Consider the following 20,870-nt stretch of genomic DNA (forward strand, 5'->3'; position numbering starts at 1 on the left):
AGAGGAGATGGAGATCCTTTTATTGATACAATTACTAAAAGCAGTTTATGATGATAGTAGCAATCTAGCAATGGAGATTTAACAAGTTTTCTCAACTATTCTCAAGATAAATTACAAGATGTCAATGCAAAAGTTGCCCACAAAAATTACCAAAATACAAAATCCCATAAATGTAACTGTTAAAGTAACTATAGTGACCCAAAATTAATGTCATCTTTCAAATCCCCGCTTAGACATATATTCATTTGAGTACTACTTAATTTCGTGTCAGATAAATAAGTTGCAATGAATGATTTGGTAGGGAACATGAGTGTATAATGCCCAACAAGTCAAGTATATAATGGAACCCCAGTACCCCACCATGTGAGGATTATGACAGAAGGATAGCTTCAATGTGGAGAGGGACATGGAGGCTGGAGGGTACTAGTTAGATAAATAGAGCATTCAGTATCAAATGCTAATTGAGTACTTGGGTCCATGACCTGCTGGGCACAGACTTGTACACTAAGGTTGGGCTTGGAAATAGTCGTGCTCGCATGCGCAGCGACATGGTTCGCCTGAACATGATTTTAAGTTATAAGCCAGGACCTTCTGTGTTTCAAGCTAAATTTTGTAAAGTGGCAGGGATAGAAGTAAGTCAGGATGAAAAACATCAGAGATAGATACGTAATTATCATTTTCATGGAGTCAGGCAAATAAAGATCCTGACCAGGTGATAGAGATGGGAGCTCTTCCGCTTAGTATGTCAAGTAAGATGGTTCCAAGGTTGTACATATGACTTTCTACACTCGCATCCCTCATCTTGATCAGCCCTGGGACTTCGTATCTGTGAGAGTAGAAGCTACAAGCATTTCCTGCCAGGTGGTTGGATTGAAGAGAGGATGCAGACTGAAATCCGAAATATATGGCCTGGTAATTACCATATGGCAGTGGAATTTAAATTTCCATGAAGGTCTTATTGATAACATCCCATTTGTGTGATGCAATATGCATGGCTTCCCCTGACAGTGAAAAAAACACAGTTGTTTTCATATCCAAGAAGACATAATGAAAAGTTACAAGATGGATATGTATTTCAGAACTAGAGATAAATGTTACTGATGAATGAGATAGGACCAATCAAATCATGCCATTAAACAAACAGTCTGTATAGACTGTGATTACAACCTCTGATCTTACTCCTCTCTCTCGTCTTTTTTCCTCCTCTTCTTCTCTCTCCTCTCTTTCTCTTTTGTATCTTTTTCTTCTCCACGTACCGCAGCGGTTACCTTGCAGTTCCTGGTGCCGCTCTCCCACTCTCCACGTTTCGCAGCAGTTCCCGAGCGGTTGGGATACCGCGGATCTGATCCTGTGCACCCTGTCTTCCCACGCTATACCGCCTCCGGTCCCCTTGTCACCACTAACCTCCTAGGTCATGTGTACGTCCTATACAGATGCCCTCTCTCGGCCCCATTGTTGGTCCGCGACCGGCAATGGTACCGAGAACTCCTCTTTCTCTTTCCGTACACTCTCTGCTGAGTTTTCTTGTTTGATCCTCCCACTTCTGACATATTGTATTTTTCCCAGCACGTGTTCCACGTGCTTCCTCTGTACTGCCAGCTGGAAGTACGGCGAAATACGGCGCACGCGCCTCGTAGTCTGCCCCTTCGTAAATCGAGATGACACGCGTCCCTATTCCTTTGGTTCTCTGTCGGTCAGTTACTCTTTTGCCCCTGCCCCCTCAAATCCCGCTTAAATCTCTCTCTCCTCTCACAACCCTCATAAACCCTCAACAGTAACCCTCTCCACTTTTCTCTTCAACTTCCACTTCATCTTCTTCAACATCTTCTTCTTTCCAGTCGTCATTTTCTTCGTAAAGATCCGGCACATCTTGGTTACGCTCCCATTGCCCGGCGCTTCTTGTTTTGAGGTTTGTCTTTTATTTTCAATTCCTTTCCTCTCGTTATTTGTGCATTCACTGCTTTATTTTGGAGGTTGCTTCCTCATTATCTTCTTTCCCTAGATTAGGCGTCCATCTTTTTCGAATTTCCCTCTTTACCTTTTTTCCATTATGCCTTCATCGGATTGTGAGGTCATCTCCTCCACCCAATCCTCGCCACCACGTCGCCAATCGGCTCCTCTACCCCTAGATCTAGCCATCGATCCGCGGGGCGAATCTGAATCCCCTGGCTTCAAACTCATCGATCACACCGGTTCCCTCTACTTCCGGTGGGACACCTTCTCTCATCCCGTCCCCCGTCCTATTACCGCGGACCAAATCTAGATGCCGTTAAAGGCCGCTTTTACGGCATTCCCGGTGGCGTTAATCTCGAACATGTGCGGCGTCACCCACTTTCCTCATTTAGTATCGCCGCGCCCTGGTTATCTAGTAGCTTCTGTAGGACAGATAGCAGCCGGCTTACGTTTCCCTTTGACTCCCCTTGACGTCGAGGTCTGTAACCATTTCAACATTCCTCCGTGTCGGGCATAGATAACTTCGGTTATGTATCGCGCCAATCATTACAATGAGACTCACTCCCCAAAATACAACTCCGCGATATCCTTGCCCACTTCTACATAAAGAAAAGCACTAAACTGGGGGGTGTGGGATACCAGTCCTTTTGCACCCGTCCTCAAAAGAAGTCTTTCCTTCTTCACATTACCACTTCTGACAAAGTTTGGCATCAGTACCCAGTTGTATGTAATGCGGTAAATTTTTATCCGCGGACCTCCCTCCGGAAGTTTCTCTGAGGCATCTCCATTTCCTAACAAGTGGTAAGTAAGCCATTAGGAGTCGCGGTATTTATCTCTCTTCTGTCACTAATTTGTCTTTGCTCTTTGTGATGTAGGCTGGAGACCCATTCGCGATCCCAAATATACAACGGTGTTTACTCGAAATTTTCCAATCCTCCGCGAACTTCGGTAGTTCCGCGATTAATGAAGTCCTCGGCATTGATCCGGAAAAAACACACCTCTGTTATTGACCGCTCTCTAAAAACATTGGTAAATACCAAGGCCCCTCTACCGTCCGCCCCCCCGAAAGGAAGCCCAAACCATCCCCACCTCAAAAAGACAACGTTAGCCTTACAAGTCCTTCAACTATACCAAGAAAATCTCCCATTCCCCGAAGCCGCCGCTTTCAACGTGCGCGGCTACTAAAAACAAAGCTACTATCAAGGAAACCGTTCCTCCTTCCTACACTCGTGTGGTGAGTGGGAGGACGATTTTGCTACTACTACCGCTCCCCTTACGCCAATCGCCATGGATGTGAACAAATACAAGCTTTGGGGCCAATGACTCGATGGGGATGCTCCGTTGACTTGTCAAATAAGAGCCCGCCAAAAGGGCTAAAACCCGACGCCGTTCCTTCCCCAACTACAGGGCGTAATGAACCTCCGGAGTCATTGTATCGCCCGCCCGCCCTAGGCGAGATTAGCTCTTCGGGTGGTCCAGAACCTCTGGGCTCTTAGAGTGTGGCATCCCAAGTTTAAAGGCGAGGGACCGCGGCGTGACGCGACCGCGAGACTTCGGCTTTGGAAAACCGGTAGTAGCCGCCTCTTTTTATTTTTCAGCTCTCACTGCCGCGGGATCAAGCTTATGGAGATGCTGGTACCGTTGCTTCCCACAGGGCCTCCATTTACACTGGATGGGAAAAGGTATGTCTTGGGCTAGTGGGTAGTGTCTACCAATTGTTCATGGTAGCTCTCCATTCTTTGTGCTACTCTTATACTTATTGTGTCTCTGCAGCTGAGTCTAGACATTGGCTATGTCTTTGCGTGGTCCCGACCCGAGACCGTGGAGAATTTGACGCCGCAAAGCCGCGATATATCACGGACCGGCGGCTGGAAAGCAAAGTGCGCCAAATTTGGAGAAGGAGGGGACGCGACCGGATAAAGGCGATCAAGCTTCACAAAGAACTCGGTAGGCGAGGACGCGGACAATCGCGTGATTACGTGGCGGTGTCAATTCAAAATGGACAACCTCAGAGGCGGAGAGGCTTGCCACTCAAGCTGCCGTGGATAAAGGTCATACAAGAGGCCATGGAGTTTATTTCGAAGCTCCGAAAAAAAGATCAAACGCTAATCGCTGCAACAACTTGATCGGCTTAAGCTGCCCGCGGACTACTACCCCACCTCCTTCTCGGTTGTAGGGACATCATCCCTCGGAGAACCATCTGAAAGCTGTTGAGGCGCTACCACGGATGTGTCGCCTCCATACCCGTGACCGCTTCTCCAATACCGGTGAATGAAGATGCGGCATCCCATTAGTGAAGATGAAAATACTACCCCCTCGAGAACCGACTTCTGAAGACCGCGATAGTAAACCTAACTCGGCTTACTTTCTTTGTAGATGGCCTTGGTTTTGTAATAATTAAACAATTATCTTATCTTGGTCAGGAAACTTGTGTTTGTAGCTAGTACTTTTGTGCTCCTTTTGCAAAGTATTTGCTTTTCGTTGTGTTTGATTACAACGTATTTGATCTTCTTTATGTATAAAGCTATTGATCAATATTTAACATTGACTTAACCCCTTTCATTTGCAATTCCAAACTCGCTTAGCTAGACATTAGATATGATTGTCCCTTGTTAGTTGATTGCACTGTCGGTGAAAAGCTCTCTTCCTCTTGCCTTTACCATTTACATCATTTTTACCCAAGTTAGGTTTGCCCCTCATTCTTCGCTTTGGGCCGGTTGTGAAGCTAGTCGGGGTTGCCCAATTTGGATTCGGACTCCACGATCTGCGAAGGCTCGTCCCCATCTTTTTGAGCGGTACATGAAGCTGATAAAGGCGGCTTCGGTTTGCCCCCAGCCGGATTCGGACTCCACCGATCCGCGAAGGGCTCGTCCCCGTCTTTGAGCGGCGGTGTGAAGCACTTATAAGGCGGCAAACTTTCGGTTTGCCCCTTTGGATTCGGACTCCACGATCCGCGAAGGCTCGTCCCCGGCCGTCTTTGAGCGGTATGAAGCTGATAAAGGCGGCTTCGGTTTGCCCTAAGGATTCGGACTCCGCGATCCAAGAAAGGCGGCTCGTCCCCCCGGCTGTCTTTGAGCGGCTGTGAAACTGATAAAGGCGGCTTCGGTTTACCCAATTTGGATTCGGACTCCGCGATCCATGAAGGCGGCTCGTCCCCATTGTCTTTGAGCGGTATGAAGCTGATAAGAGGCGGCTTCGGTTTACTTAAGTTGGATTCGGACTCCACAAATCCATGAAGGTCTCGTCCCCCGTCTTTGAGCGGCGGCCAGTGAAGCTGATAAGGCGGCTCCTTTTGCGCCCACTTGATTCGGGGAATGTTGCGCGCCAGGGCTCACGCCTTTACGGCAGATATGATTAATTTCTATGCAAGTTATTGAGCCAGGGAATGCAATCTTTGTTTCATTGACTAAATTTAGCATAGAACATATATACATTACCTGAAAGGATGCTTGTTTCAATGAAAGCTACACCTTTTCCCCTCCTCATGGAATTTTTAACATTCTTATATTCCATTGTTTCTCCACCGTTACCCGCCGGGGTCTCTAATTTGTAAGTACCGAATTTCCCTTTCTTTGTCCACGACATACGGTCCTTCCCGGTTGGGTCCCGGTTGCGTCATTCTCTTTTTTTGTGGCGGGTGTAACCGCCCAGCAGCACCAAGTCTCCAACCTTGAATTCCCGCGGCTTCACTCATTTGTCATACCGTTTGTAACGAATTTCTATGATACTCCTCGGTCATTATCGCGGTATATCTTTTTTCCTCCATTATATCCAACTCGATGGCTAATATGTTTTCATTAAGACCCTTTCCACGGCCCAGTTCTTGTCGTTTCCTCTATCATTTCCATCGGTATGGCCTCTCTACGCCATATGTCATTCATTAATGGTGATTCCTTCGTCGAAGTCAGCGGTGTGAATGCGATAAGCCCATAACACATGATTGATTCATCACCCCACTCCTTTTTCGGTCTTCCGGTTTTCTCTTTAAATTGTCCATGATGATTTTGTTTGATGCTTCGGCAGCGTTCCGCTTCCGGATTATATGGCGTCGAGAACTTTTGTTTCACCTTGTAGGCTTGAAGAAATTGGCGTACTTTTCCTCCGATAAATTGTGTTCCATTATCCATGATGATTGTATGGGGTAAACCGAATCTGCATATTATGTTCTCCCGGAGGAACTTCTTCACATTTTCCTCTTTGACTTGCCGGAGCCCACTCCCTCTACCCACTTTGTGAAATAATCGATGGCGCCAACATAAATCTTCTCTTTACGGTGGCGGCAACGGCCCCCATATATCGAGTGCCCACATGGCAAACGGCCCGGGACTAAACACATTATGGAGTGGCTCTGCAGGGAATGGATTAGTTGGGCAAATCTTTGGCATTTCTCACAAGTTGTTGCATACTCTGTCGCATCCTTTTTCATATGAGGCCAAAAATATCCCTGCGATATCAATCTATGGGTCGTGGTTCGACCCGCTGAGTGACTTCCACAATCCCCTTCATGTATTTCGGCCAAAACTTCTTGCACCTGCTGCGGCCCTATGCATCTCAGTAGGGGTCCGCTGAAACTCTTTTTGTACAAATCCCCATCCAACAAAACATATCGTTGGCTAATCTGCTCCATCTGGCGTCTTTCCTTGGCATTTTCTATCTCTGCTCCCATAAGAAAAGTTTTAATGGGCGTCATCCAACCTATCTCCTTTTCAACGGTGAAACATACACTCTCAGTTTCCGTTGTACTCGGTTTGTGTAAAACTCTTACTTCAATAGAACGACCCTCTGTTCCTGGAAGCACCGCGGCCACAAATGCTAAAGCGTCAGCATGTCTGTTTTCACCGCGGAAATGAGCAAACTGAATCTTTTTGAACTTACTGGCTTTTTGTCGGAGAACCTCTAAATATCGGGCCATTCTTGGACAACGCCACAAATCCCCCATTCATCTGACAAATAACCAAATTGGAGTCCGAGAACACCGATAACTCGCTTACTCCCAGATCCCGTGCCATGTTCAAACCTGCTATCAACGCCCCATATTCGGACTCATTATTAGAAGCCGAATCCTAGTTTCATTGATAACTCCAATTTTGTGTTGTGCGGAGTCACCAAAACCACGCCAATCCATTTCCGGTTAATGCGTAGGCGATCCGTCCAGCGAATAATCTCCAACCGTTTTGCGCGTATCCCATGGGTCCAAGGGATCCGACCGATTCTTCTTCCCGATCCATAACCATTTCTTCTCCCCAGTGGGATCCTCGGCGGAAACTCCGCTAGGAACTCCGCCATGGCTTGCGCTTTTCATTTGTTCTAACACGGTATTTGATTTAAGTAACAACTAAGCATCACCGCCCACTTCAAAGATTCTCCCGACTTCTGCGCTTCAACGCTTGCTTGGAGGCAAATTTGTTATCACTACCAGCGAGTGTGCATCGAAATAGGGTTTCAACTTTAATCGCGGAGAACATCAACGCTTAAAGCATACTTCTCCGATTCTCTTTATCGCGACTCGGCGGCTAGCATGGTTTTACTCACGAAAATAAACCGGTTTCTCTATCTTCTACAATACTGCACTTGCACCCCGAACTTATCGGCGTACTCGATACCCCCCAATAGAGTCTGATATCTCTCCTTCCTCGGCGATAGTAAAGGGGCTTTCCCCGAATAAATCTTTAACTCTGGAAGGCTTCCTCGCGACTTAATGGTCCATTGAAAATCGGCGTTTTTCTCGACAAGCGTCTGAACGGTGCGCACTTGTCCGAGGATTTGGATATAAATCTGTTTCAATGCCGCGACTCTACCGCTAACCGTTGCACTTCCTTTACGATTCGAGGGGCGGCATCTCCACCGGGGATCTAATTTGCTTTCGGGATTGGCCTCAATTCCACGATCGTGACTATATATCCCAAAAACTTCCCGAAGATACCCCGATGTGCATTTCTCCGGGTTCGACCCCGGTATGCTTCAGCGATATGTGAAAAGTTTCACGGAGACCGCTTTAAATGCTCTTCTTCCGACATGCTCTTCTCCACCATATCATCGATGTATATTTCCATGCCGCTTTTCGAATCTTGTTTTGAACATTTTTTTTCCCACCCAATGAAATGTAGCCCCGCGTTCTTCAAACCAAAAGGCATTCTTGTATAACAATATGTTCCTCCTTCCACCACGAAGGTAGTCTTTTCTTGATCACGGGCCAAACATCGCGACTGATTATATCCCATGGAAGCATCCATGAAAGAGAATATCTTGAAAACCGGTTCTATTCTATCTACTAACTCATCCACCCGCGGCATAGGATACTTGATCTTTAGGACACTCTTTATTTACGTCACCCAAAGTCCACGCACATTCGAACCTTGCCGTTATTTTTTGGAACCCAGCGACCACGTTGATGACCACTCAGTACATCCTACGCCCCGATTATACCCAGCGTCCCTAAGGTATAACTTCTTCCGCGAATCCGCCCCGTATTTGGGTCTTACGCTTCTCATCTTACGTCTTATAGGGCAGCGTTCTCCTTCATGTGCAAGTGATGGCAAAGCAAACTCTGGATCTATTCTGTTATATCTTCAATCGCCCAAGCAAATATGTCTACATTCTCTGCTAATAAGCGTAATGCGACGAATTTCCACTCTTACGGCAAGTCCGTTCCCAATCGGCGTAAATTTTTTTCTTCCTCCTCCACCCCCGTGTTCACGACCTCTATCTCATCCGAGTTTTGGTCTCGATGAGATTAAGCATCCTTCCGTGAGTGCGGCTTCCTATAATTGCTACGCTTACTCCTTGTCATTAAATGCGTCTTTCACTTTCTATTCCACGGACCATACTTTTTACCGTCACTTGGTGTATATTACGGCAGCGACACGGTCTCCCTTTTATTTCATTATACCCCCGCTTTCGGGGAAGCGGATGACGATAATAGGTCGACGGAATAGCTTTCATTTCATGAATCCATCTTCTTCCTAGAATGGCATTATCTTTGGGACCGGTATCTACCACCATAAATCTGGTGAAAACCGTCGTCGGACCTGCGATTCTGCGGCAACGTTATTTCCCTATAGGCTTTGTCATGCTTCCATTGAAGCCCGCACAAATTAGTCGAGAAACCACCACCGATCCTTATCTATATTCATCTCCTCCATGGCCCCTATGAACAACATGTCTCTTGAACTTCCGCGCCTATCAACACTTTCGCTTCACTAGATAATTACCCATTCTTATGGTAATCACCAACGTCTTCATCGCGGCGAAATCAATCGATTCTAGGTCTTTCGAGTTGAAAGTTATGTTTCCCACTCGCAATCAGCGGTTCGACACTAACCGCGTCATGCTTGTCACTTCATTAACTTTTTCGCAAGCTCGCGGTCCTTCTCATCTTGTCGGTGGGCATTTCTCCCAAGTGTCTCTCCAACGTAAATGACATTTATTGTACCCGAGATCTGGCGGGGCTCTGTCCTCTCTCGGCATGATGAACCTCCGCGGCGTATTCTCTAAGCATCCCGCTTCTCGATCATTCTTTCCACCGACCATTTCAAAGCATAACATTAAGTTAGTGGCGTGGTTTCTAATCGATGATAAGCCAAAATGGTTTTCCCTCAATCTCTCGGGTGTATTCAGCGGTCCTTCATAATCTGCGCGGCCCGCGATGAGTGACAAGATTTCCTCTGGTGGCTGTTAAGAGGTGTTTGTTCTATCTCCCGCACGGCTTTCTTTCCGCGAATATCTCTCTGTTCGATCTCGGATCCGCGGTCCCACGTCTTTCCCTCTGTTGGATCCCCTTCTTTCTCTTCTCTCTTTATATCCGCTTCGTCGTCTCTATCCATCACTTGCACGTGCTTTGCCTTCCCCGATCTTTTTGTTCCCTCGCGTTTCTTTGCATTATATCTTCGTCACCGAATATACTTTTCTACCTTTAGATACAGGCGTCGCAGAGTGGTGATTTCGATTTTGGACACCGATTCGCACACCCTAGTCCCCTTCTGGCCGTCTTTGAAATGATGACCGCGGTATGCTCTTCCAGATTCTCCACCCTCGGGGTCTCTTCTTTGAATCTGCCGCGAAACTCCATTAACGACTCCGTGACCTCGTTTGATGTTAAACGGTTGCCGCGATATCCACTACTCTCGTTTTCGGTGGATGAAATGGTCCACGGCGCTCGCTCTAGTTCTTCAAATCGGTGATGCTCGCGAAGATAGGCGGTAATACCAATCGAAGCGCCCCCTTTAAGAACTTGCCGGGAACATCATCTTGGTATGACCGTCATACTTATTTTCCCGCCACGGTGGCATCTGTTGTCTAAAATGATGCAAATGATCGGTTAGATTAAGCCACTTTCCATCATACCTTCGAATCTTGGTTGGTGAATCTCTTAGGTACCTCGAGTTCGGACCGAATCCGCCAAATGGATTCTTGTTGAGGTTAGCAACCTCTTTTTGGCCGGCACTTTGGTTCATTTTTTCTACCGCACGGTTAGCTTCTCTATCTTTCGATCATGGCACGTACCACTTCCGGCGTGATGCCCTCTCTACCGTATCTGCTCCCCTGGCCGGTACACCTCATTCTCCCTTCCATCTCATCACGCCCGGCGATCCCCATGCTCCATGTCATCTTGTGCGGTGTCTCTTTCCTTTCTCAACTCCTCGTTCTCGTTTCTTAACCTGACTATTTCTTCTTGCATAAGTCTGGTGGCGTCTGCCGCCACATCAGATATGTCTTCCTCTCTACTCACCTCTCTTTCTTCACTCACTTCTTCCTCTACTACCTCTCGGACAACTTCTTTCCTAGGTCTTCCTACCCCCTTTTTTGTTATGGTGGCCATTTTTCGCTAGTTCCCCACAGACGGCGCCAAAATGTATAGACTGTGATTACAACCTCTGATCTTACTCCTCTCTCTCGTCTTTTTCCTCCTCTTCTTCTCTCTCCTCTCTTTCTCTTTTGTATCTTTTTCTTCTCCACGCATCGCGGCCGTTACCTTTGCGGTTCGGGTGCCGCTCTCCCACTCTCCACATTTCGCAGCGCGGTTCCCGAAAGGGATACCGCGGATCGATCCTCGCACCACCCCACAATTCCCACGCTATACCGCCTCCGGTCCCCTTGTCACCACTAACCTCCTAGGTCATGTGTACGTCCTATACACAGTCGAATCACGCCATAAAGCAAAGATGCAAGATAGCATGTTGCCATACTTTTCCCATTACTACAACACAATCACAGATGCTTATCCAATGGCCACTGGCATCTTCTGAGATACATAATACTCAAAGCAAACCTGTGACTAGGGCTGTCAATGGATCGGTTTGGGTCGGATTCTGGAAAATCCGAAACCGAACCGAACCGATAATATTATATTTAATCTGAAACCGAACTGAACCGATAAGATATATTGCAAACTGAAACCGAACAGACCCGAACAGAAAACTATAAAATCAACTAAATCCTAAATTAAATCGATTAATTTCAGCCACACAATTGATAAACATATACAAAATTAATCATAAATATTATTAAAATGTCATCTTATCTGTTCGGGTTCATATCGGTTCGGTGGAGAGCAAACCCGAAACCAAACCAATATCATATTGGTTCGGTTCGGTTTCGGGTCAGTGGAGGGCAAACCAAATTACCAAAAACCCAAACCATTTTTTTCGGTTTGGTTTGGGTCAGTTATCGGGTTATCGAAACCCATTGACAGCCCTACCCATGACACAATTTACATTTGAACTCTGAGATGCAAAATTCCAACGGCTACCAGGTTGTATCACCAATTAGGAACATGGTAACTCCTTCATAAAGCAACAATCGATAGAATATGCAACAACGAGATGTGCAAAAGCTTCATCATGAAAAACTTTAGGCAACAAACGTTTGCCCCATAGGGCCTTATTGTACTGAGAATGATTGTACAAGTAAGTCCTATACCAAAGTGAGGATATCCCCTATTCCAGGAAATCAGGTTGCAATGGTTCTCCCCATGTATTTTCTATACGAAAGTACAAAAGTTTGTTTTTGCCACAAATCCTCATAGTAGTTGATCCTTTATATAATACAAATTATAGAAATAATCCTTTATATAGACCTACGGAGAGATGCAGGAAACGGAGATCAATCTGAGTACTGTAGGATTCAAAATGTCAGGTGGAATAACTTTAAGGCAAATGTGAATGACCTGACTAGCAATGGCAGCTAGGACATACCACAGACAAACAAAACAACTGTTAGCAATTAAGAATCGAGTTCCAGGAGCATCCTCAACCAAGGATTGACAAAAAAGACACTAGAATCTGGAAGCCTAACAATGAAGAAAAGTTACGTGTTTCCACAGCCTTTGCAACAATAAGAAAGACTGAGAACAAACTATGGTCGACTAAATGGGTTCGGAATAGCCGTATTCATCCTAGGTCAGCCAGGATTACACAAAGAATTCTTCACCAAGTTGTGGCTATGAATGTTAAAGTGAAGAGGAGAGGTGCTACAATGACGTCACAGTGCGACCTAGCAAGGAGAAGAAGATATATTACACCTCAATTGGGACTGCTTGATTTCAATTTTAGAACAGAGGCCTTTAATTACAAGGAGGTGCTGGATATGGCAAGAGGTTCTGGCTCGATAATTAAAGAGTTGTGCAAAGTGGCTGTCTTGTATGTGGAAGTTCGCATCTGGAAACGAAGAAATAGCTAGCATTCAATGATAACACATTTAACTGTATAAGAACCGTGACAGTAAGAAATGACTAAGTGATCACAAGTCTTCTTACGAAAGAACACATTGACAATACAATGAGGGACTGGAATGTGCTCAACAGACCACTCATCCCTGGGAAATTCAGGCAGAGGAAGGGCAGGCCTTTCTTTCGTAATGGCAGGATTGGTGTACCCTCTCTTGGCTAGGAATAGGTGGTATATACTCGAGTCGAATAGTCTCACACTCTCACCAATCAGGAAAAACTAAGCTTACAAGGTTTCTAACTTTGTGTCAAGTGGCTTAATTTTAAGTCCAGTTAATTTGGTCAGGATAAAAGTGGTGGTATGCCAATTTATACATTCAGATATACAATATAGTTCTGTTAAAAACTACATAATATTCTTTGGAACTAATTGCAAGAGAAAATGCAAAGCATGATGTTTAGGACCTATTGCATTCTGCTACTAAAATTAGAATTCTCAAAAATGAAAAGCATCATGCAAATACTGAAGTGAACTGCTACCCATAAATCAATCTAAACATAGCATTTAATATAGCTACCTAAATCACTTTAAGTACCTGATAAGTATTCTCGAACTCCAAAGAATCAAAAACATAAGCCTCCAAGGTTTCCTCAAGGATTTTACGAGCCTTCGACTCTTCATCAAGAGGTTGAAATTTTCCGTATTTTCGAGTTCTCTTTTTTCTTGTTCAGCAATTTAGCATAGGGAGCTGAAGCAGTCTTCGAAACACCAATTCCTAATCCTCAGACCCAATCTTTTAGATCATGACAGCATACCTAATCAAGCACAAAAACTTCAATTAAAACTGCGTTCTACAACCTTCTCACACCACACAAAGCAGCATTAAAGAAAAAATGACCAAATTCAACTAGCAACTAACCCAAACCACAAGTCATCAGTCCTTGGGAGCATTGGGACAAACATTTGTAGCTCCAAATGAGTACATATGGAACTACTTTTACATAAAATTGAGCAGTCCAGAAACAGAGTAACCTGTAGCACCCCGTAATATAAGGAACTTGACAATAATAGTTCTAGTGACTGCCTATAATTTCCATTTCGAATAGGACCAATTGTAAACTGGCAAACAAAATTTGTAAGAGAAAATATTCAGGTATAATTTAATTGCGTTAAAATTAACATTTCAAAGTGAAACTAAACTATAACAGCTTATTTTAATGACCAAGGGTTTACTAATCTAGTATGGTACACGTCAAAAAAAAGGAAAAAAACTCCCTGCTAATGACCAAGGGTTTACTAATCTAGTATGGTACATGTCAAAAAAAAAGGAAAAAACTCCCTGCCATCTCCAATTTCCCTCCAATTTTTAAAAAACCAAGCTACAAGCTTACGACACCATATAAGCCAAACCTGCCATCTAAAACCAGGTCAGTTTTGTAAACCTCCATAATTATCCGTAATAAATAATCAACTTCATTTCGTGATGACGATGAAGGCCACAAAACAATACAGAATTAGAACTCATTAATTACTACTGTTTCAGCCATCAAAACATATTCAAGAGTGTGGAGGCCTTTCTTGATTTTCGAAATGAGTTTTTCCCGCTCTTATTTATTTTTCAAAGTCAACTGTTTTAGAGGTAACATGTGATATCCTAGGAAAAAATCAACTATTGAAGAAATGGGTTGTGTGGTTCAGATCCTCATTGTGCTCTCAAGCTATTAACCATGCACACTTCTTGGTCATTATATGGGAATAACTCCCTTAATGATTGTCTAGATAGTAAAATGTGACTTCCAATCTGATGCAAAAAGGTTCAAAACCTAATTCTAACACATGTTAACTTGCCCTTTAACCATATAAAAGCGACAAACAAATAACTTAAATGACCAAAACTAAAAAGTATATAGGAATACAGGAAAGACAGCGAAAATTACAATAATCTGAACTACTTCTAAACTTGAATGCTCACCTTCTATTAAGGTTCTTTATGACGTAATTCAAGAACACACTCTTTAAGCTTCAAGTGATTTATTAAAAACTGGTGGGTTTCATATATCTGTGTAGATCCCATGTGAGTCGTATCTTCAACGAGAAACGTATGAACAACACCATCTACTTCGATCCAACTACAACCCGACGGCTTTTTTGTATCCTTCTCTTTGACTAGTCTCCGGATTCTCGCAACATCCTTCCATCTACCTACAGAAGCATAGATGTTTGATAACAAAATGCAAACACCAAAATTAGGATCCGGAGATGATAGAAGGAGTTCACCAATTTTATCGGCCAAATCAATATCTCCATGAATTCTACATGCACTGAGCAAAGCACCCCAAATTATTGAATCGGGTAAGATGACCATGTTCTTGACCAATTCAATTGCTTCGTTCAGATATCCAGCTCTTCCTAAAAGGTCCACCATACAAGCATAATGCTCAACCTTAGGACTCAAACCATACTTCAAAGGCAAATTTGAAAATTGAAGCCTTCCCTCTTCAACCAATCCTGAATGATTACATGCTGATAAAACACCAATAAATGTTATATCATTTGGTTTTACTCCACTCCTCTTCATTTGTGCAAAAACAGCTAACGAATCATTCCCATTGCCATGGTATGCAAAACACAAGATCATTGCATTCCACAAGGCCACATCTTTATAAGTGGTCTTGACAAACACCAAGCAAGCATCATCGACACTACCACATTTCGAGTACATGTCGATAAGAGCAGTTGCGAGAATCACATTTGTGTCCAACCCATTCCTACCTATGTACAGATGAATATCTCGACCAAGTTCTAGTGCGCCCAAACCAGCACAAGCGGACAACACGTTTACCATGGTTATCTCATTTGGTTTCACCAATTTATAGCGCATAAGACAAAACAGCTGAATTGCATCTTCTAGCAAACCCCGCTGAACATACCCAGTGAGCATGGCATTCCATGACACCAAATTCTTACCAGACATGCCATCAAAAAGCCTCCTCGCTTTCTCCACTTGTCCACATTTTGAATACATGTCAATGAGAGCCGTGTTCAAGATTGCATTCAAAGGGATTGTATTAACATGTATAAAAAGTGCAAACCATCTCCCGAGCTTGAGTTCACAGAGATTTGAACATGCAGTTAGAAGACAAACCATTGTTGCAGAATTAGGCCCCACTTCATCAGCTGAAACAAGCATTTGCAAAAACAACTCAAACATTCTCACAAGTCTTCCTTCCTTCCCATACCCATTTATCAAAGTAGTCCAACAAAACACATTCCTCCTTATCGTCATCTCCTCAAACAACTTCCGCGCATTTTCAACTTCCCCACAAGAAACATACCCTGAAATAATAGAATTCCAAGAAACCTCATCTCTATCTCGCATTTCATCCAGCACACGGTGCGCATATTCCACACAAGAACACTTGGAATACATGTCAATCAAAGTGTTGTTAACATAAAGATCCAGCTGAAATCCAAATTTAACAACATGGGCATGTACTTGTTCTCCTTCTTTAATAGCGAAACGTGCCGAACAAGCCTTGAGGAGAAACGGGTATGTGAAATTGCTTGCTCTTACATCATTTCTAAGCATTTCATTATACATGAATACAGAATTATGAGGAGATGCGTTAAGGGTATATCCTTTGATCATGACATTCCAAGAGTAATCAGTTGGGGAAGATATTTTAAAGACTGAGCTAGCATAGTCTAGATTTCCAAGGTGGATCAGTGTTTCCAGGAGATGACTGTCAAGTGGAAGGCCATGTATAACGATCTGAGCATGGATTTGACAGATTTTACTTATGTGGGTGCTGTTATTCAACAAATTTCTTACCCATGATAACATGACATCAAAAGACTGTTTTTTTATTTTCTAATCCACCCAACGCATTCCCTATCACTTTTTTTTTTTTTTTATTTCAACTCCATTGCGATTTTAGATAACATTATATCAATGGAAAAGGCTTGGTTCTAGAGGACCACACGCATTAGAGATTATATTACTCTTTATTTCATTGTTGGGGACTGCAAATTTTAAATAAGGTGTTCAAGGATTTCGAAAAGTTGAATTGGGGAATGGGGCAAACAATATGGGGTTTAATCCAAACAAGTACAGATTTTGGGGGTTTAGTCTAATTAACCCAACATTTATTAGTGAAAAAACGTTTTTTTTTTTTTTAAATAAATATGTCTGGTCTCTATTTATTTTTGTAGAAAGTAGTTTTTTCACCAAAAACTGATTTTTTTAAGAGGTTTTCTTCAATGTGCATGCCCTCCAATAAATTCCAATTTGCGCTAATCTCAACCCCATATCTGATTTTTTCTTTAAAATCCAAAATCTAAAACAAACTTGTTAATCAGAGAAACTGGTTTGGAAAATGAACAAGTACATGGATTACCAAATTTACCCAAAAACTAATCCAACCTAATAACCATCGAAAATGGAAAGTGGAAAGTGAAATAAAACTTCGCTAGTTTGAAAAAAAAAAGGGAAACAGTTAGCGCCAATCTGTCACACTCTTTTCGGCCCAACAATTATGATATCTCCACTAAACTATCGAGTTCATCTCAATTGTTTTCCTTTCTCACTATCTTCAAAGAGAAATCAACTGCATTTCAAACTCTGGATTGGGCGCATCAAAAATACTCCTTTAGGTTTGGATATTGTTTTCTATAGAGTAGGTGCTTAAATTTATTAGCTTCTTGTTAAATTTCTAAAATAATTTATGGTTTTAATATGTGCATAATCTTGTTGTTTTTCATTTTACTGCTAATTTCTTTTTACTTACTTCCGTTTGCTTAAATTATCGTTACGCATTACTCACATTCACCTTTTGTCCCTTCATGACACAAAGGTGAATCTTTTAATTGCTTATTTGTGAACCTAAAATGTTATTGTCTATTTTATTTTTTTATTTTAAAATGAAATTTTAACTTCAAATTAATGTTGCTTCACGTGTATGCTCTTTATTTGATGTTCATTTTATTTCCACTTATAGTGCAAGAAGTAATTAATGCATATTTATATTATAGTGATCAAGTGATGGTGGATATCTTTAATGAAGACGGAGATTGGGCTACAAATATGTATAATTACGCATGTCCGTATGAGAAAAGTGATTCTTCAGACACCGAAATAAATGTTGGCGAAGGTTCAACCAATGTGAGTTTGGAAGACGAAAATGAATCAGATGACCATAGCGTTAGTGAAATTGAAGGTTTTGAAAGACAGTCAAATGAAGCAGATGCAAGAAGTGAACAAACTAATGAGAATGATTTCAATCTATTCAGTGGTAAGTTGGGAGGGGAAGATCTAGATGAAAATGTAATCATGTTTTCAATGTGTTTTAAAACCAGCAACGAGGCATTTGAGTTCTACAGCGAGTATGCCAAGGTTGTTGAGTTTAGTGTACGCAAGGGTGTCTACCGATTTCATAAAGATATCCCGGTTAAAAGAAATTTTGTGTGCTCGTGCCAAGGTGAGAGAGAAGCGAAATATTTGAATATGGAACACAAAAGGAAACAACGTGAGTTGTCTAGATGCAAGTGTCTTGCGATTTTTGAAGTGATTTTTTATTTTAAATGCAATATGTAGGTTGTTAATAAGTTTGTTGCTGAACATACTCATCCACTTGTGCCTTATCCTAGTTCGATATTTGGTCGCTCACATAGAAAGATGGGCAGTGAAGATGCGGCTTTGGCAAAGAGTCAAATTGATGTGGGCATTAGACAATGTCAAGTGATGGATTTCCTTGTTTATAGGGCTGGCCAGTTTTGTAAAGTTGGTTACATGAGAAAGGATTTGTATAATTATATGACCAGGATGAGGAAAATTTATTATATGAATGGAGATGGCACACTTGTTTCCTGCATGAAAAACAAGTCGAAGATTGTTCTGAGCAGATTTGACGTCTCGTGCAGATTACAGTTGTTTTGGTGATGTGTTATTGTTTGATTCAACATACCGGACAAATCAATATAAAATGCCAATTGTCGTATTTTTTGGAGTGAACAATCATAGACAAACTATTGTATTTGGTTTTGCAGTTATGACTAGTGAGTCAGAGCAGTTTTACATTTGGGCGTTAGAGCATTTTCTTAGAGCGATGGGCGGTAAGGCACCTAAGTCGGTCATAACAAATGGTGATCATGCAATTCGCAAGGCTATTAAAGCTACCTTACCTAGTGCTAGACATCGCTTATGTGCTTGGCACGTTTTGAAAAATTGTATTGACAATGTCCGTGTCTCTGGGTTTCAAATGGACTTTTGTTCACTCATGTTTATGAAATGTTCAGAAGAAGAGTTTGACCAAATGTGGGAACATTTGTTAGAAGCACACCAGGTCCATGACCATGAGTGGGTAAAGAAGATATACAAAAAAATGATGAGGTGGGCAGAGGCATATCTTCGAGGCACATTCTTTGGTGGTTGTAGAACCAACCAACGTTGTGAAAGCATGAAATATGTTATACGACTTCATGTAAAGCATGGTTTAAAAAAGGTTGAGCTCTATGGAAAAATAGAGCTAGCACTTGAGAAGATCCGGCACCGTGAGCCCCGACAACCAAGCCGGTAATTGTGACCCACCTAACTGAGTATGAAAATTAGGCGAACTCCATCTATACACGGGCGGCGTTTAATGTGTTTAACATGCAATTGCAGCAAGAGGCACACATTGTTGATTCAATGAAGAATCATCACGGTGACAATATTCGTTACTACACTTTGCGTCGTCATTTGTATAGGCACTACAAGTCTATTGTGGAATACAATGGTGTTGATCAAAACGCTAAGTGTTCTTGTAGTCTATTTGAGGCATTTGGTTTTCCATGCCGACACATAATTTCTGTCTTAAAAAATGAAGACGTCGCTGAAATACCATCTAGTTGCATTTTATTGAGGTGGACGCGACATGTGAAAACGGTCATTCCTACTATCACTTCGGTTAATGTTCATAATGAAATAACTTATGCTATTTGTTACAATGAGCTTATGGGGATTTGCAAGAATATTTGTTTGAAGGCCTCCAAAATTGAAGAAGCTAGTGAAGAGTGCAAAGATTTCCTACATTATTATCTTATGTCAAAAGAGATCCCATCAACTGCTGAAGAAAATCCTCAAGTTCCCATTGAGGAGCCATTAGATACTCATGGAGATGCGGCCCACTTAGAACTGATTCGTGATCCACCCCAGGTAGCACCTAAGGATCGACCAAAAAGACTTAAAGGACACAATGAGACAAGGAAGAAAAGTTGTGGCGAATGTGGTGTTGTTGGGCATACAAAACCCACGTGCCCAGAATTACATCGAGAAATTGGGGGTAACTAGTTATGTTCATGGCTTTAGTTTTTCCAATACAAGTATCTATATTTTTGAAGAACTATAATTTTTAAACATGTTGCGTTGCTAGTACTTATATTTTTTTAATAACTACAATGCTATGTGTGTGTAATAGGTCCAAGTACAAACTCAAAACGTGTGAGGAAATGTGCTCGATCAGCCGATTTGAGCGAAGAAGAGGAGATACATTCTACGAGTGGTAGATATTGCCTTTTGCTCAATTTTGGTTTTCAAAGCTCAATATAATTCTCAATTTTTGTTCTAATATAGTTGCATGTGGTTTTGTTGCTACAGAGAATTCTGATAAAAAGAAAGGAAGATCTCAAATCAGCAGGTATGGAAATTGTAGTGAAACAGGGCATACAAAGACTATGTGTACATGGCCTAAACCTCAATCACAAGATAGGTATTGTATCGAGTGGTATATAGAAGGAACATGCACTGAGGTGGTTAAAGCATATTGAGTAGTTATATTCATTTTCTTTACCCTCTTTTACTGTTAATTTCTTTATTTATCATTCATCCATATTCACCATATACCACCTTTATCTCAATATATACCACCTGTTTGCAGGGTAAACTTCTCGATAGGCAACTGCTTATATCTGCATTTTAGTACATATATAATTCTACTTATTTATTCAATACATAAAATAGTTAATAACTTAGTACATAATACTATTGTTTGTGAGATTTTTCATCTGGGTACACATCTATTTTAGGACTCATTTCTTGTACTTGCATTGTTTCTTGATTGTAGTATTGATATGATTGGCTATTGGTTGAGGGTTACCATGGATGTCTGAAAATACTTGTGTGTGTGTGTGTGTGTGTGTGTGTCTGAAAATACTTGTGTGTGTGTGTGTTTTTGAGATATATCTGATCTTGGGGTGTCATGCAGGAACCATGGGAAA

General features: G+C 42.3%; 1 pseudogene across 1 annotated transcript; it reads right to left on the reverse strand.

The window, feature by feature from the left end:
• Window positions 1-661: 661 nt before the first annotated feature.
• Window positions 662-16,589, reverse strand: LOC147494217 (pentatricopeptide repeat-containing protein At1g08070, chloroplastic pseudogene; annotated as a pseudogene). The gene is made up of 3 exons (XR_015199203.1): window positions 14,590-16,589; window positions 13,213-13,432; window positions 662-1,001 (listed from the first exon to the last, which is right to left on the reverse strand). The product of XR_015199203.1 is annotated as a pentatricopeptide repeat-containing protein At1g08070, chloroplastic pseudogene (transcript).
• Window positions 16,590-20,870: the final 4,281 nt, after the last annotated feature.

Source organism: Coptis chinensis, chromosome 6, assembly GCF_015680905.1.
Source record: "Coptis chinensis isolate HL-2020 chromosome 6, ASM1568090v1, whole genome shotgun sequence".
Taxonomy (NCBI): Eukaryota; Viridiplantae; Streptophyta; class Magnoliopsida; order Ranunculales; family Ranunculaceae; genus Coptis; species Coptis chinensis.